We start from the raw sequence: 17,918 nt of genomic DNA, 5'->3' as shown, positions 1-17,918 counted from the left end.
ATCTCTCCATTACAGGCTGGGGGTAGCGCAGTGGGTTCAGCGGTCTGACATCGTGTCACTCTCCTCAAGCATGAAATTACCGCCACTCGGCCGACATCTCTGCCCAACCCCAGGGAATTAAAAGCCAGCCAGTCAGTCAGTCGATCATATTCATTGAGTGCAGAGCATTGTACTAAGCACTTGGGAGAGTACAATATTGCTGAGTTGATAGTTAGGAGTCCCTGCCCATAATGACCTTTCAGCCTAGAGAGGGAGAAAGACCTTAAGATAGATGAATAAATTACAGATAAGGACGTAAGTGCTGTGGGGCAGAGGGAGGGGAGAATAAAGGGGGTATATTCATTCATTCATTCAATTGTATTTATTGAGCGCTTACTGTGTGCAGAGCACTGTACTAAGCGCTTGGGAAGTACAAGTTGGCAACATATAGAGACGATCCCTACCCAACAATGGGCTCACAGTCTAGAAGGGGGAGACAGACCACAAAACAAAACATGTGGACAGGTGTCAAGTCGTCAGAACAAATAGAATTAAAGCTAAATGCACATCAGTAACAAAATAAATAGAATAGTAAATATGTACAAGTAAAATAAACAGAGTAATAAATCTGTACAAACATATATACAGGTGCTGTGGGGAGGGGAAGGAGGTAGGGCAGGGGGCATTGGGATCAAGGTGCAAAGGTGATGCAGCAGGGAAAGGGAATAGGGGAAATGAGGGCTTAGTCGGGGACGGCATCTTGGAGGAGATGCACGTAGCCCATCATAAGGCTGGGTCACTTAGGAATGACACAACTGCCCTGCATGCGTCTGCCCTGCATGCGTCTTCCGGGGCTTCATTAGCCACACTTCTGACTCACTTCCGACTCACTGATGGTCAACCCCCTGACAGTCAGTTCCATTTGTGGCATCAGGCATGTTGGGTATGCCTGGGACAAAACCCTCCCTGCCTCTCATTCCTCAGGCCTTTCAAGATCTGCTTCCCTCCTCCATCTCAATCCCTGGGACTCTCTTCCAGGAGGGTGATGCTATGGCTGGGGCTCTCAGGACCGGGCCTGCAAGACAAGGCCATCATGGGCCTGACATCCCCCTCTCCATCCCCCCCATCTTACCTCCTTCCCTTCCCCACAGCACCTGTATATATGTATATATGTTTGTACATATTTATTACTCTATTTATTTATTTATTTTACTTGTACATATCTATTCTATTTATTTTATTTTGTTAGTATGTTTGGCTTTGTTTTCTGTCTCCCCCTTTTAGACTGTGAGCCCACTGTTGGGTAGGGACTGTCTCTATATGTTGCCAATTTGTACTTCCCAAGCCCTTAGTACAGAGCTCTGCACATAGTAAGCGCTTAATAAATGCGATTGATGATGATGATGATGATGATCCATTACTGTGTCCATGGTCATCATGGGTTTAGTACCCACTGCTCTGAGGAGTGCTAGGGGCTGCTAGAGCAACCCGTGTGGTTGACCAAGCCATGTTATGACCATTAGACAAAGGCACAGCAATTTCCAGTTATCCCACCCACTTATAAATAATTTTGGTTTTTTCCCCTTGCAAATAGTTTTTATGGTATTTGGTAAGCGTTTTCTATGTGCCAGGCACTGCACTAAATGCTAAGGCACAGCTGTGTATCTCCCAATCCAGTGTAAGCACTCTGTGGAAAAGGAACATGCCTCATATGTCTGTTAAACTTTCCCAAGTGTCCTGAACACAATTAATCAGTCAGTGGTATTTAATGAATGCTTGTTGTGGTAGACCACTAAAGTCAGTACTTGTGGGAGAAAAATATAATACAGTAGGTGCTCAAGAAATACCTTGACTCTAAATACAGCGAATGCCCAGTGAATATCTTTCCTACTTCTACTACTACTACTACTACCACTACTACTGTTACTTATCTTATGCCATCGAGTTGTTTCCAAACCATAGCAACACCACGGTCGCATCTCTCCCAAAATGCCCTGCTCTCCATCTGCAATCCTTCTGGTAGTGGATCCATAGAGTTTTCTTGGTCAAAATACGGAAGTGGTTTACCATTGCCTCCTTCCGTGCAGTAAACTTGAGTCTCCACCCTCAACTCTCCCACGCTGCTGCTGCCCGGCATGGGTGAATTTTGACTTGTAGCAGATTGCCTTCCACTCGCTAGCCACTGGCCAAGCTAGGAATGGAATGGACAGGCCTCTGTTTGACTCTCCCTCCTGTAGCCAAAACTGGTAGAGTACTGGAAACTCTCCAGGTGCGACCCTGAGAGGTGGTTATTATTACTACTAGAACATAACCAGGCTGCAAACAAGACCAAATAATTGTGCCATTTGTTAAGTGCTTGCTATGTGCCAGGCACTGTACTAAGTGCTAGGTTGGTTACAAGCAAATGGGGTTGGACACAGTCCCTCTCCCACATGGAGCTCACAGTCTTAATCCCCATTTTATAGATTCATTCATTCATTCAATCGTATTTGTTGAGCGCTTACTGTGTGCAGAGCACGGTACTAAGTGCTTGGGAAGTACAAGTTGGCAACATATAGACGAGGTAACTGAGGCACTGAAAAGAAGTGACTTGCCCAAGGTCACACAGCAGACAAGTGGCAGAGCTGGGATTAAAACCTAGGTCCTTCTGACTTTCAGGCCTGGGCTCTATCCCCTAGGCCACACTGCACCAAAGAAACAAAACATCTCCAAATAGTATGGCTAGACTTTCCAGTGAGAAACTGTAGACAGGCCAGCCAGAGAGAGGGCAGGTTGACATTAATTTACTCATTCATTCATTCAATTGTATTTATTGAGCACTTACTGTGTGCAGAGCACTGTACTAAGCGCTTGGGAAGTACAAGTCAGCAACAAATAGAAACGGTCCCTACCCAGTAATGGGCTCACACTCTAGAAGGGGGAGACTGACAACAAAACAAAATGTGTAGACAGGTAGAAGTTTCAGGGAGGAAATCAAGGCAGAGGAGGAGGATGGAGAGCACCGAGAAGAGAAGTGTTAAAATTACAGCCTCTGAGGCTTGGGATGGAGCCAACTAGAAAGCAGCAAGGAAAGAGAGAGGCCACTTGGGATCGGCCTTCTCTTTATATTCAGTCCCTGTAGCTCAGAAAGGAATTCCCTGGTGGGAAGGGAAGGCTTATCTGTCAGGGAGGGCAGACAGGCAAGACCTGGCGTAGGGGAGCAAGAGCAGGAAACAGCTGGCAGACACTGGATTTGCTCTCAGGGAACTCTTGGTTCACAGCGACAAAATCCCCGGTGGCTGGGCTGGCCGGCATGGGAAAGAGAAATCCAAATTCCAACCTCAGACCCAGGTTAGGCAATACAGTGGCCCTGTAGGGAACCCTATCAGACCAGGAAATGGCCATTCCCAGCATCGTCATCATCATCATCAATCGTATTTATTGAGCGCTTACTGTGTGCAGAGCACTGTACTAAGTGCTTGGGAAGTACAAGTTGGCAACATATAGAGACAGTCCCTACCCAACAGTGGGCTCACAGTCTACCACACTGCTTTGCCAAACATGTCTTCATATCCAACAGACAATTACTTTCCCCTCCTTCAAAGCCTAATTGAAGGCAATTGCCTCCAAGAGGCCTTCCCTGACTAAGCCCTCCTTTCCTCTTTTCACACTCCCTTCTGTGTCCCCATGACTTGCTCCTTTTATTCATTCCTCCACCCCAGCCCCACAGCACTTAGGTACATATCTGTAATTTTATTGATTTATATTAATGTCTGTCTCCCCCTCTAGACTGTAAGCTCCTTGTGGGCAAGGACTATGTCTATTATATTGTTATATTGTTCTCTCCCAAGCACTTAGCACAGTGCTCTGCACATAGTAAGTGATCAATAAATACAACTGATTGACTTTCCCAAGTGCACCGCACACAGCAAGGGGTGTACAGACCCTCATATCATTGACCTCTTCCCTGGCGTGTGAAATCTGTCCTCATGGGTCCCAGCCCTGGCCCATCCCCTGGCTCTGGGGAATGAGCACTGGGGACCATGCCCTACTCAAGAAGCAGATGCTGCTGGGAAGAGAAAGAGATTTAGAACAATGCTGATGTGAGGAAAGGTAGTCACTAGTCATACTGTACCTGCCCAAGCCAATTCTCCACCCCTGCTCCTCATCAATCAATCAATCAGTGGCATTTATTGAGCACTCACTGTATGCAGAGCACTGTACTAAGCACTTGGGAGAGTACAATATAACAGAGTAAGTAGACAAGTTCCTTGCCCACAACAAGTTTACAGCCTAGAGGACGAGCTTACAGTCTAGAAAAAACAGCCTCTGTGCAAACATAAGTACATGCGTTAATTGGATTGGGTTTCCAGAATCCAACTCAAACCAACAGGACCTTTCCCCAAGACCTGCCCAAGCCGGACTAAGGTTCAACTATTAATTCATTCATTCTGTCATATTTATTAAGTGCTTGCTGTGTGCAAAGCACAGTACTAAACACTTGGGAGAGTACAATGTAACAATAAACAGACACTGTCCCTGCCCTCAACAAGCTTGCAGTCTAATCCTGGCTCTACCACATGTCATCTGTGTGACCTTGGGCAAATCATTTCCCTTATCTAAGGCCTCAGTTATTTTAATTGTAAAATGGGCATTAAGATCCCCATGTGGGACAGGAACTGTGTCCAACCTGCCTAGCTTCTATCTATCTACCCCAGTGCTTAGAACAGTGCTTGGCACGTGTAAGTACGTAACAAGTTCCATAATTATTATTGTTATCAGTCACTTATACGTCTTGAGCACTTACTGTGTGCAGCACACTGTACTAAGCACTAGGGATAGTACAGTTTAACAAGCACTAGGGAGAGTACAATAAAACAAGTCCAGTCCCCAGCCCAAACCTCCATTCATACCCAAACCAAATTGTGGTATTTGTAAAACTGTGGTATTTGTAAAGCGCTTACTATGTGCCAGGCACTGTACTAAGCTCTGGAGTACACATTGTTTCCAACCCAATTACCTTGTCATCATCATCATCAATCCTCAATAAATACGATTGATGATTGATGATGATGATGACAAGGTAATTGGGTTGGATACAGTCCCTGTTCCACACAGGGCTCATAGTCTTAATCCCCATTTTACAGCAGTGTTCTCTGAGGAATGATTTCCTGCTCCCATGAACAGGAGCTCAAAATGGGAGAAACCAGGAAATGTTGCTTTAACCCCTATTTGTCTTCCAAGATCCCAACACACTCTGGAGGCTCGGGGTCTGATGTCAGGGCAGGCGCTACTCAGCAGGGGACATTTCAGTGGTCAGAACTGGAAGCTTCTGCCTGGATGGATAATAATAATAATAATAATAATAATAATAATAATAATAATAGCATTTGTTAAGCGCTTACTATGTGCCAAGCACTGTTCTAAGCTCTAGGGGGGATGCAAGTAATCACGTTGTCCCACATGGGGCTCACAGAGGATCCCACCCCCAACCTCTGTGGGCTGTGGACCTTGGGCTGTGGTCGGGCAAGGCCAGGCCAGGGACAACAGTGCAGAACAGTAGCCTGAAAACACTCCCTGAGGCTTTCACAGGCCAGTTATGTTCTCTGTGGATTGTAGGGAGACCTGCTAGTTACTAGTGACTAGTCACTAGTTACGTGATGTCCCAAGCATTAAAAACACATATCCTCCAAGAAGCCTTCCCCATCTAAGCCAGATATCCTTTTCTCCCACTCCTTTCTGTGTCACCCTTGCACTTGTACTTACTCCCTTTCTTCACTCCTCCCTCAATCCCACAGCACTTATGCACATGGCCATAATATATTTATGTATATTAGTGTCTGTATCTGCCTCTAGACTGTAAGCTCACTATGGGCAGGGAACATGTCCACCAACTCCGTTGAATCGTACTTTCCCAAGCATTTAGTACAGTGCCCTGCACACAGAAAGCCCTCAATAAATACCGCTGATGGATTGATTGCCACGTCTGAGAGTACGACGAATGAAACTAGATGTAACTGAACCAACCCAGAGACCACCATGGTGTCTCCCCTGCCTCCCCTTCCCCCAAGCAGGTCAACTTGCTGGTTGTTACTGCCAGGAATGACCCTTCTTGCAGTCTTATTCCCTCCAAGCTCCCCAGCCTCCTGACCCAGGAATCTCCAGGGCTCGGCACGTTTCCCAAGCAGCTTTTCAGGCTCAGGGAGAGCAGGTTTTTACAGCCAGACTCAGCCCTGCTCATGGGCAAAAGTTAAGGTGAGCTGAATCCTAAAGGGCAGCCTTCCTCATGGTTGCACTGGCCTCGAGCAAGCACCAGAGCTGCAGTGCCACTGCCCTTCTAGACTGTGAGCCCATTGTTGGGTAGGGATTGTCTCTATTTGTTGCTGAATTGTACTTTCCAAGCTCTTAGTACAGTGCTCTTCACACAGTAAGCACTCAATAAATACGATTGAATGAATTGTGCAGTTGCACCTGTGAATGCCACCATCAGGTGCGAAGTCTGTGGGAGCCGGCGGAGGGTGGGGCGACTGCACTGCGCAATAAATATGACTGAATAAATAAATAAATTAATTAATTAACTGGGCCCAGAAGGGACTGGGTAGCTCACTCAGTCAGTCAATCGTATTTATTGAGCGCTCACTCATCATCAATCATATTTATTGAGTGCTTACTATGTGCAGAGCACTGTACTAAGTGCTTGGGAAGTACAAATTGGCAACATATAGAGACAGTACCTACCCAACAGTGTGTGCAGAGCAACGTACTAAGTGATTGGGAGTACAATGCAACAATAAACAGACACATTCCCTGACCACATCGAGCTTACAGTCTAGAGGGGGAGACAGACATTAATATAAATAAATAAATTACAGATACATAAATAAATTACGGACATATAATTACAGATCCTCTAACCACCCATGGCCTGAGCAGGGCCAGCCCTAGGGGTTGGGAAAGTTGCCACATTCTTAGCACTTCCCATAAACAAACTGGGCCAGGCATTCCGACTTCTCTCAGAGCAAAGGTATTGTGCAGTTTTGTCAAGCCACCGGAACCCCCCACACAGTTAGAGAGTTAGTCTGTCTCTGTAGCCGCTTCCTGCAAAGATCCTGCCTGGAAATGGAGCACAGGGAATGGATATACGGGAAACGCGATGTGGGAAATGGGTATTGCATAGGAAGTGGACACTTCCTGGGAAATGGAGAATGGGAAGGCCAGTCCAATTGCTCAGCTGGGGTTTTAAAAGATCTCTGATTTGAGCCCAGAGACAGCCTCCCCACATACTCAGGATCTCTGCATAAACGAGGGCTTGGAATCGAGCTAGATCCTGGCAAGGGGAAGTTTGGAATGAAAATATTCTGTTGATTCCCACCTGTGGCACCCCACTCATCGGCCCACTGGATCCACCTGGGGGTCTTTCTGGACAAATTGTTGTCCCCTGGGAATGATACTCCCAGGCTTTGGGGGATGGGATATGTGGGAAAGGGAAGGGAGAGGGGAGGGTTTTCACCAATCTGGAATCTGCCCTGTAAACTCATCTCTAGACTGTAAGCTTGTCTCTAGACTATAAACTCATTGTGGACAGGGAATATGTCTACCAACTTAATAATACTGTACTCTCCCAAGTGCTTAGTATGGTGGCCTGCACACAATGTGCTCAATAAATACCTCTGATTGATTGATTGATTGAGCAAGAGTGTAGCTTGGATGGTGAGTGAACTGAAAGGAGGGATGGAGAGATAATAATAATAATGGAATTTTTATTAAGCACTTACTATGTGCAAAGCACTGTTCTAAGCGCTGGGGAGCTTACAAGGTGATCAGGTTGTCCCACGGGGCTCACAGTCTTAATCCCCATTTTACAGGTGAGGTAACTGAGGCACAGAGAAGTTAAGTGACTTGCCCAAAGTCACACAGCTGACAAGTGGCGGAGCCAGGATTTGAACCCGTGACTTCTGACTCCCAAGCTCGTGCTCTTTCCACTGAGCCACACTGCTTCTCTGATCCAGCATCAACCCAGCCCAGCCCAGAAATAACACTTGTGGTATTTGTTAAGTGCTTACTATGTGCGAGGCACTGGGGTAGATACATGATAATAAATTCATAGTCAGTCCCTTTCCCACATGGAGCGCACAGTCTAAGTACGAGGAAGAACAGGTATTGAATCCCCATTTTACAGATGAGGAAACTAAGGCACAGAGAAGTTAAATGACTTCATTAATTCATTCATTCAATCGTATTTATTGAGCGCTTACTGTATGCAGAGCACTGTACTAAGCACTTGGGATGTACAAGTCGATAACATATAGAGACGGTCCTTACCCAACAATGGGTTCACAGTCTAGAAGGGGGATATCTGTCACCCAGCAGGCAAGTGGCAGAGCTGTGATTATACCCAGATCCTCCGATTCCCAGACCTCGCTGATGCTCTGCTTTTAGCAACCCCTCAGTTCTGCTCACTGTGGGCAGGGAACTTGTCTATCACCCCTGTTATATTGTACTTTCACAAGTTCTTAGTACAGTTCTCTGCACCCAGTAAATGCTCTATAAATACCATAGATTGGTTGATTGTTTGATTGATTCTTTCTCTTCCCCGACTTGACTGGGACTGAAGTACCCAGGAGAAGCAGGGAAAAGATTGGATCAAATTCAGGAATGTGACATCCTGGGGCAATAATAATAATAATAATAATAGTGGTATCGGTTAAGCATTTACTATGTGCCAAGCACTGTTCTAAGCACTAGGGTAGATACAGAGTAATCAGCTTGTCCCACGTGGGGCTCACAGATTTAATCCCTATTTTACAGATGAGGTAACTGAGGTCCAGAGAAGTTAAGTGACTTGCCCAAAGTCACACAGCTGATAAGTGGCGGAGCCGGGATTAGACCCAAGACCTCTGACTTCCAAGCCCGGGCTCTTTCCACTTAAGCCAGGCTGCTTCACCCTCACCTCCTTACGCACAGACACACTGTAAACTCTTCATGGGTAGAGAACGTGTCTAGCAACTTTGTTAATAATAATAGTTGTATTTGTTAAACGCATACTATGTGCCAGGGACTGTACTAAGCGCTGGAATAGATACAAGGTAATTAGGTTGGACACAGTCCCTGTCCCACATGAGGCTCACAGACTTAATCCCCACTTTACAGATGAGGTAACTGAGGCCCAGAGAAGCCAAGTGACTTGCCCAAGTTCTCACAGCAGACTAGTGAGAGAAGTGGCGTGGCTCAGTGGAAAGAGCATGGGTTTTGGAGTCTGAGGTCATGGGTTCAAATCCCGGCTCCGCCAATTGTCAGCTGTGTGACTTTGGGCAAGTCCCTTCACTTCTCTGTGCCTCTGTTCCCCCATCTGTAAAATGGGGATTAAGACTGTGAGCCCCACGTGGGACTACCTGATCACCTTGTAACATAGTAAGTGCTTAATAAATGCCATTAAAAAAAAAGTGACGGAGCCAGAATTAGAGCCCAGGTCCTTCTGGCTCTCAGGCCCATGCTCTACCCGCTAGGCCATGCTGCTTCCCTGCTTCCAGGTTTGTGAAACCTGGCTCTTCCGTTCAACTGTAAGCTAGTTGAGGGCAGGGAACATGTCGACCAACTCTGTCAAACTGTACTCTCTCATGCTCACAATAAGTCCTCAATAAATACCATTGTTTGAGTGATTGATTGACCAACAGGATGGGGTGGATGGGTCTCAGAGGGTTAAGATTCCCAGTGTTCTATGATTTACTCATCCTTGTGTGTGCGCTGCTGGGAACAGAAGCTATCTTTGGCCCGAGCTATAAATGGAAGCTGTCATCCAGGCCGGACTGCATTTGGATGAAGGAGGAACAAAGGGGTTTCTGGGAACCGCAAATAGGCATTGCAAGCTCAAGCTGTGACTTGGTCTTCCCTCGTTGCTCAGAGGACCACTTGGTAAGTCCATATCAATCAATCAATCAATCAATCAATCGTATTTATTGAGTGCTTACTGTGTGCAGAGCACAGGACTAAGCACTTGGGAAGTACAAGTTGGCAACATATAGAGACAGTCCCTACCCAACAGTGGGCTCACAGTCTAAGCAGGGGAGACAGAGAACAAAACCAAACATACTAACAAAATAAAATAAATAGAATAGATATGTACAAGTAAAATGAGTAAATAAATAAATAGAGTAATAAATATGTACAAACATATATACATATATGCCCAATCGATCTATCAATCACATTTATTGAGCGCTTACTGTGTGTGGAGCACAGTACTAAGATCTTGGGAGAGTCCAATACAACAGAATTGGTAGACGTGTTCCCTGCCCACAGCGAGCTTACGGTAAAATGGAAGAACATGTCCGTGTCCAACCCGATTTGCTTGTATCCACCCCAAGCAATGTATCCACATTTCCTGGCACATAGTAAGTGCTTAACAGGTACCATAGGTATTAAAATACCATAGTTAAGAGCAGGGTTTCAAAAACCTCCCTCAAGAGGTAGGTCACATGTGCTGATGATGTTGGGGTGAGAGAGCAATGTATGCTGACAAGGGTTTGTCTTTAGTCTTTTAGGAAGCAGAGTGGCCTAGTGGATAGAGCACAGGCCTGGGAATCAGAAGGGCTTGAGTTTTAATCCTAGTTCTACCACTTGTCTGCTGTGGGACCTCGGGAAAATCACTTCACTTCTCTGTGCCTCAGTTGTCGCATCTGTAAAATGGGGATAGGGATTGTGTCCAACCTGATTAACTTGTATCAAGCCCAGTGTACAGTTATTGGCACATAATAAGCTCTTAAAAAATACCATGTATATATGTGTATATGGTACATTATATATAATATATACATGGTATCTATCTATATATGGTATATATATGTAATATATACATGGTATCTATCTATATATGGTATATATAATATATATACATGGTATCTATCTATATATGTTATATATATATATAAAATCCAAGCCCACAATTCCCACCGACAAGGAAGTTTCCCTCACTCTACTGCAGGTCATTGATGTGAGGCAGGCCTCGACAATTTCTGTCACAGCAGACTCAGAGCACCTCAAAGTTTCATGCTTAAAGCCCTAAAACCCAGCTTCTGCTCTGTTGCTTCGATTTTCAGGCCCAATTCCTCATTGTTTAGAGTGGTTTACCTGCTTGAAACTAATGCCTGAGGTGATAATCACTCCTTAACTGACCTTTTTCTTACAAGCTGTTAATGTGGAGTCTTCTTATCTGCCGGGTCCTTGATTTAGAGAGAAAATTCGATTTAGATTTAGAGAGAAGCAGCATGGCTTAATGGAAAGAGTGCAGATCTGGAAGCCAGAGGACCTGGGTTCTAATTCCGGCTCCATCACTTGTAAACTGTGTGACCTTGGGCGAGTCACTTAACTCTTCTGGGCCTCAGATACCTCATATGTAAAATGGGGATTAAAGCTGTGAGCCCCATGTGGGACAGGGACTATCTCTAATCTAATTAACTTGTATTTTTCCCAGCACTTAGTACAATGCCTGGCATACAGGAGGTGCTTAACATTCATTAATTCAATTGAATTTATTGAGTGTCTTCTAGACTGCGAGCCCACTGTGGGCAGGGATTGTCTCTGTTGCCGAATTGTACTTTCCAAGCGCTTAGTAAAGTGCTGTGCACACAGTAAGTGCTCCATAAATACGATTGAATAAATACAGTTGAATGAATGAGGCTTACTGTGTGCAGAGCACTGTACTAAGCCGTTGGGCGAGTACAATACAACAAAAAAGCAGACACTTCCCCTGACCACATTGAGTGCCTCCTCTGCCTCCTCCTATCTTTCACCGTTCCTTTCTCCCCTCCGCAAAGTTCCTTGTTACTCACACTGTCGCCCGTAGCTTTCGCTGGAAGCCTGGTGCCAATGCAGCAAACAGTGACTCTCTTTCTCTCTCTCTAAATGCCATAAAAAAAAAATCAACTACTGAGGGGTCTTGGGCTCAATGGCAGACTGCTGTGTTAGCCAACTGTCCCCAAAGGTATTCTTTATAGGGGTGCCCCTATAGCTTGCAAAATTATCAATTATGTAGGGACTTTATTTACTACAAGCACTGGCCTAATGGATTGGGTTCTAATTCTGGCTCCACCACTTGCCTGCTGTGTGACCTTGGGCAAGTCACTTCACATCTCTGTGCCTCAGTTTCCTCATCTGTAAAATGAGGATTCAATACCCGTTCTCCCTCCTCCTTAGACTCTGGGCCCCATGAGGGACAGGGCCTGTGTCCAACCTGATAAACTTGTATCTACCCCAGTGCTTAGAACAATGCCTGACATATAATGACTTAACAAATACTATAACAAAATAATAATAATAATACTAGAAGCCCCTCAGGATGGCAGTGGGGTGAAAGGACAAGACAGGGGTTTGCTAGACAAGCCTGAAATGTCAATCAATCAGGATGCTGTGCTGCCATCAGGGTTTTCTGGCAGGTTCTGGAGGGAAGGGCTTTCACTTGTTTACCCAAATTCGAGCTGAGAAGCAGTGTGGTCCAGTGGATAGACCAGGGGCCCAGCTGTGGAAACTCAGACAGTCACTTCACATCTCTGGGCCTCAGTTACCTGATCTGTAAAAAGGGGATTTAGGTCGTGAGCCCTATGTGGGACAGCGACTGTGTCCTATCTGATTATCTTGTACATACCCCACTGCTTTAGTACGATGCCTGAAACAGATTAAGCACTTAACAAATACTCTAAAAAACAAAATTAAAAACCTCCACAGATGTTTGCTGGGCTCCAGATGTCTGTTCAGCTCTGGGGAGATTTCACTGGAAGCGGAAATTTTCCCTTAGAAAATAAAACCCAGGCCCAGTCAGGCTCAGTCAATGAGCAGTCTTTCCTGGGGAAGAGGAAGGAAGAGGAGGTGTTGAATCAAGATGTCTTGTCAATCCCTCCAGAGTTGGCTTGGAGACCATTCCTTACCTTCAGGAGACACCATGGGTTTGAGACCTAGGATGAGGAGATGGAAGAAAAGTGCAGTATCCATGAAAAACGAAGGAATAACTAAGCCTCCTCTTTGAAAAGACACTTCAAAGCTCCAGTTCTCAGGCGCCACTGGTGGAAGCGATCGTGACACCGCAACATCGCTAAAAAATGTCGAGTTGTGGCCTAGTGGATAGAGTATGGGTCTGGGAATCAGAAGGACCTGGGTTCTAATCCTGGCTCCACCACTTGTCTGCTGTGTGACCTTGGGCAAGTCACTTCACTTCTCTGTGCCTCAATTACCTCATCTGTAAAAATGGAGATGAAGAGCCCCATATGGGACATGGATTGTGTCCAACCTGATTAGCTTTTTTCACCCCAGTGCTTAATATAGTGTCTGGCATATGGCAAGCACTTCACAAATTCCATAAAGAAAAAAAAAGTCATCACCTGGACCACGTCCATCCGGGCCAGCTTTGTTTGCCGCTCTGCCTCGGCCCTGACTCAGGCCGGGAGATGCCTTTCCCACCCTCCCCGGGATCACCGGGAGTTTCCGGGCCTGGCTGGTGGAGGAGGGCCACGTTTTTTCTGAATCTGCTCCCACGGGCTCAGCGCGGGACGCTTGTTATTATGCATCACACTGGTTCAGCACCGACACCGTGCAGAGCCCTGCCTGGACGCTGGGGAAGGCGGTAGATATTCAATCAGACCAGGCCTGGAGGTTAATCAGAAGGGGCTTGGACAGACTTCAGGGAAGAAGTAACCAGGCCACCAGTTCTGTTAAAAAAGCCCCAGAGACTTGGCGGCATTTCTATAGAAAGGAAACATTTTTTTCCAGGCTGGCCCTGGCCCTTTTCCCTGATGTTCAGTGACCTGCAGTGAACCCTCTGCAGTGCTATGTGTTGGGCTTCCTCTGTGGGGGTGAGGGCCTGCAGTGCTGGGGACCCAGCCGTTCTCAGCTCCTGTGCCACTGCTCTCCCCTCCCCTACTGGAGTGGCCAAGGCTTCCCGCTGGGCTGGAAGCACCGGATATTTCCCATGGATCCGGGAGCCTGTTCCCTAGGGCGCTGTAGGGTTATGACCCCTTTTCTCAAATGGAAAAACAGGAAAAGCCAACTCAGGGGCCAGAGCTGGGGGATGGGGAGAAGGGAAAGGCCCAGGCCTGGAGAAAGAGGGAGAATGAAGAGTGTGAGAAGCAGGTTGGCCCTGTCGGAGTCTGAGGACCTGGGTGCTAATCCTGGCTCTGCCACTTCTTCTGTGTTGGCAGGTCAATTCACTTCTCTGGGCCTCAGTTTCTTCAGCCGTAATATAGGGATTCAATTCCTATTCCCCCCCCCGCCCCCCGCCCCATGGGCCACGGGTAAAGGACTGTGCTGACCTGATTATCTCGTATCTATTTCAGAGGTTAATATCAATTCATTCATTAATCGCATTTATTGAGCGCTTACTGTGTGCAGAGAGCTAAGAGCTTGGGAAGTACAAGTCGGCAAAATATAGAGACAGTCCCTACCCAACAACGGGCTCACAGTCTGGAAGAGGGAGACAGGAAAAAAAAAAAAAAACACATGGACAGGTGTCAAAACCATCAGAATAAATAGAATTATAGCTATATGCACATCATTAACAAAATAGAGTGGTAAATATGTACAAGTAAAATAGAGTAATAAATCTGTACAAATATATACAAGTGCTGTGGGGAAGGGAAGGAGGTAGGGTGGGGGGGGTGGGGAGGAGGAGAGGAAAAAGGGGGCTCAGTCTGGGAAGGCCTCCTGGAGGAGGTGAGCTCTAATATGGTGCTAGGCACATAATGCTCACTAAAAAATTCCAGAATTATTATTATTAGAGAATTCTCTGAGCATCTTACTGTTAGAGAAGAGAACTCGGACTCTGATCGGGTCAGAAAATCAATCAATTGTATTTATTGAGTCCTTACTGAATGCCTAGCACTGTTCTAAGCACTTGGGAGAGTACAATACAACAGATTCTCTAGACAGGTTCCCTGCCCACAACAAGCTTAGTGTCTAGAAAATGGAGCATTAGTGTTTTGGGGTGTCACTTTGTGCTTCAGACATGCAGGAAGGGCTATGGGCAACCCCCTCATTGGAGGAGCAGCGTGTCTCAGTGGAGAAGAGCACGGGCTTTGGAGTCAAAGGTCATGGGTTCGAATCCTGCTCCGCCACATGTCTGCTGTGTGACCTTGGGCAAGTCACTTAACTTCTCTGAGCCTCAGTTACCTCATCTGTAAAATGGGGATTAAGACTGTGAGCCCCATGTGGGACAACTTGATCACCTTGTATCCACCCCCAGCGCTTAGAACAGTGCTCTGCACATAGTAAGCGCTTAACAAATGCCTTTAAAAAAAAAAAAAACCAAGACAAAGCCAATGGCTGGGGGTATTAATAATAGTGGCATTTGTTAAGCGCTTACTAAGTGCCAGCCACTGTTCTGAGCACCAGGGTAGATACAAGGTAATTAGGTTGGACACAGTCCGTGTCCCACATGGGGCTCACAGTCTTAACTCCCGTTGTACAGATGAGGTAACTGAGGCACAGAGAAGCGAAGGGACTAGCCCAAGGTCACACAGACCACAAGTGGCAGAGCCGGGATCGGAACTCACGTCCTCTGACTCTCAAGCCCGTGCTCTTGCCACTAGGCCATACTGCTTTCCCTATGAGGAGTGGGCAATGAAGAGGGGAGGGCCCAGACGTGCTGGAGCACTGAGGCACAGCATCGCCTCAGAAAATGCCCCCCGAAAACAGCCATACAGAGGATAAAGGTTTTGCTCCTCCCCCATCCACCCAACTTTGCTCCCGGAGGGATGAAAGGAATGAGGGGCGGGAGGAAGTCTGGTGCCCGGCAAGCAGCTGGCACTGGGCACAGGGGGGGTCCACCCCAGCTTCGTTGGAAGGGGGAGTCTGTTTAGAGACAAAGCCAGCCGGGTCTACGTTGATCATCGCCCCTGTACCCACTGACCATCCACATTCCTTCTCCTTTGGACGTCTGACTACTTTCCCAGGCCGTCGTCTTCAGAGACTGTGCCTGCTCTCCCCGCCTCTAGACTGTGAGCTTGTTATGGGCAGGGATTGTGTCTGTTTATTGTGGTATTGTACTCTCCCAAGCACTTCGTACGGTGCTCTGCCCGCCGTGAGCGCTCAATGAATACGATCGAATGAATGAATGTGCTCTTCCAAGGGCTCAGCCCGCTGCTCTGCACAGAGTAAGTACTCAATAAATACCATTGATGGGTTAATAGTTTGATGATCAGGCACCGGGGGGCAGGCCGAGGTTTATTAACAATAATAATGATAACAATGTTGGTATTTGTTAAACACTTACTATGTACCAAGCACTGTTCTAAGCGCTGGCGGGGTGGGGCGGCGATACAAGGAAATCAAGGTTGTCCCACGTGGGGCTCCCAGTCTTCATCCCCATTTGACAGATGAGGTCATTCATTCATTCATGCATTCATTCATTCATTCCATCATATTTATTGAGCATTTACTGTTTTGTTTTGTTGTCTTTCTCCCCCTTCTAGACTGTGATCCCGTTGGTGGGTAGGGACCGTCTTTATATGTTGCCGACTTGTACTTCCCATGCGCTTAGTACAGTGCTCTGCACACAATAAGCACTCAATAAATACAATTGAATGAATGAAAGAATGAGTCTACTGTGAGCCAAACCCTCTACTGAGTGCTTATTGTGTGCAGAGCACTGTACTAGATGCTTTCTGTGGGAAGACCCCCTCTGTTGAGCACCTACTATGTGAAGAGCTCTATACTGAGCATCTGCTGTCTGCAGAGCACTGTCCTGGGAACCTACTGTGGGAAGAGCCCTCTGGTTGGTAAATACCCAACTGGGTTCACACTGTGTGCAAAATTGGACAAATACTGTGTGCAGAGCATTGCTCTAGGTTCATCCCATATGCCAATAACTGTCCTGCAGCATGGCTCAGTGGAAAGAGCCCGGGCTTGGGAGTCAGAGGTCGTGGGTTCTAGTCCCGGCTCCGCCGCTTGTCCGCTGTGTGACTTTGAACAGGTCACTTCACTTCTCTGGGCCTCAGTTACCTCATCTGTAAAATGGGGATTAAGACTGTAAGCCCCATGTGGGACAACCTGATCACCTTAGAGAAGCAGCGTGGCTCAGTGGAAAGAGCCCGGGCTTTGGAGTCAGAGGTCAGGGGTTCTAATCCCGGCTCCGCCGCTTGTCCGCTGTGTGACTTTGGGCAGGTCACTTCACTTCTCTGGGCCTCAGTTACCTCATCTGTAAAATGGGGATTAAGACTGGGAGCCCCCCGTGGGACAACCTGATCCCCTTGTAACCTCCCCAGCGCTTAGAACAGTGCTTTGCACATAGTAAGTGCTTAATAAATGCCATCATTATTATTATTATTACCTTGTATCGCCCCCCAGCACTTAGAACAGTGCTTTACACATAGTAAGCGCTAAACAAATACCATCATTATTATTATCATTACTGGGCACACACTGTGTTCAGAGCACTGTCCTAAGCTTATTCTGTGGGGAGTGCGTTGTACTGAGCGCCTAGAGTGGGCAGAACACTGAACTGAGTACATATTGTGTGCAGAGCATCCACAGTGGGCAGAGCACTCTACTGGGCATATACTGTGTGGTGAGCACTGTACTGCACTCATACTGTGGGAAGAGCCCTCTATTGAATACCTACTGTTTGGTGAGCACTATACTGGGCTCATATGGTGTCCAGGACTCTGTACTGGACACGTATTGTGCAGATCACTGTCCTGAGCACATGTTGAGTGCAGAGCACTGTACTAGGAATGAACTGTATGCAGGGCACTGCACCAGGCCCCTGCTGAGGGCAGAGCACTGAGCTGAAAACCTCCTGTCTTCCGTCCCTGGCCCACAAATGACCGTTTTGTCAGAAGCTGGGGTTGGTGGCTGGGGGAGGATGAGGAGGGGCGTCACAGGCTTCCGGATCCCCAGGCGGCAGAGCTAGGGGGGCTGTCCCCCGACAGCACCCGCCTGACTCTCCTCCCACCTGGCAGCCTGCCTGCGCTAGATGC

At 46.9% G+C, this 17,918-nt stretch overlaps 1 protein-coding gene and 1 non-coding gene across 2 annotated transcripts in view; one reads left to right on the top strand and one right to left on the bottom strand.

Annotated features, from left to right (window-relative positions):
• The window catches only part of SLC9A9 (solute carrier family 9 member A9), a 462,001-nt gene that overhangs the window by 408,564 nt on the left and 35,519 nt on the right, over positions 1-17,918 (top strand). The gene's annotated exons all lie outside the window — the stretch shown is intronic.
• Positions 2,129-2,266, bottom strand: LOC119936199. Its single transcript, XR_005453661.1, has one exon. It is a non-coding gene; the product is annotated as a small nucleolar RNA SNORA7 (small nucleolar RNA).

This window comes from Tachyglossus aculeatus, chromosome 1, assembly GCF_015852505.1.
Source record: "Tachyglossus aculeatus isolate mTacAcu1 chromosome 1, mTacAcu1.pri, whole genome shotgun sequence".
Classification (NCBI taxonomy): Eukaryota; Metazoa; Chordata; class Mammalia; order Monotremata; family Tachyglossidae; genus Tachyglossus; species Tachyglossus aculeatus.
This window is presented reverse-complemented; position numbering and strand designations above follow the sequence as displayed.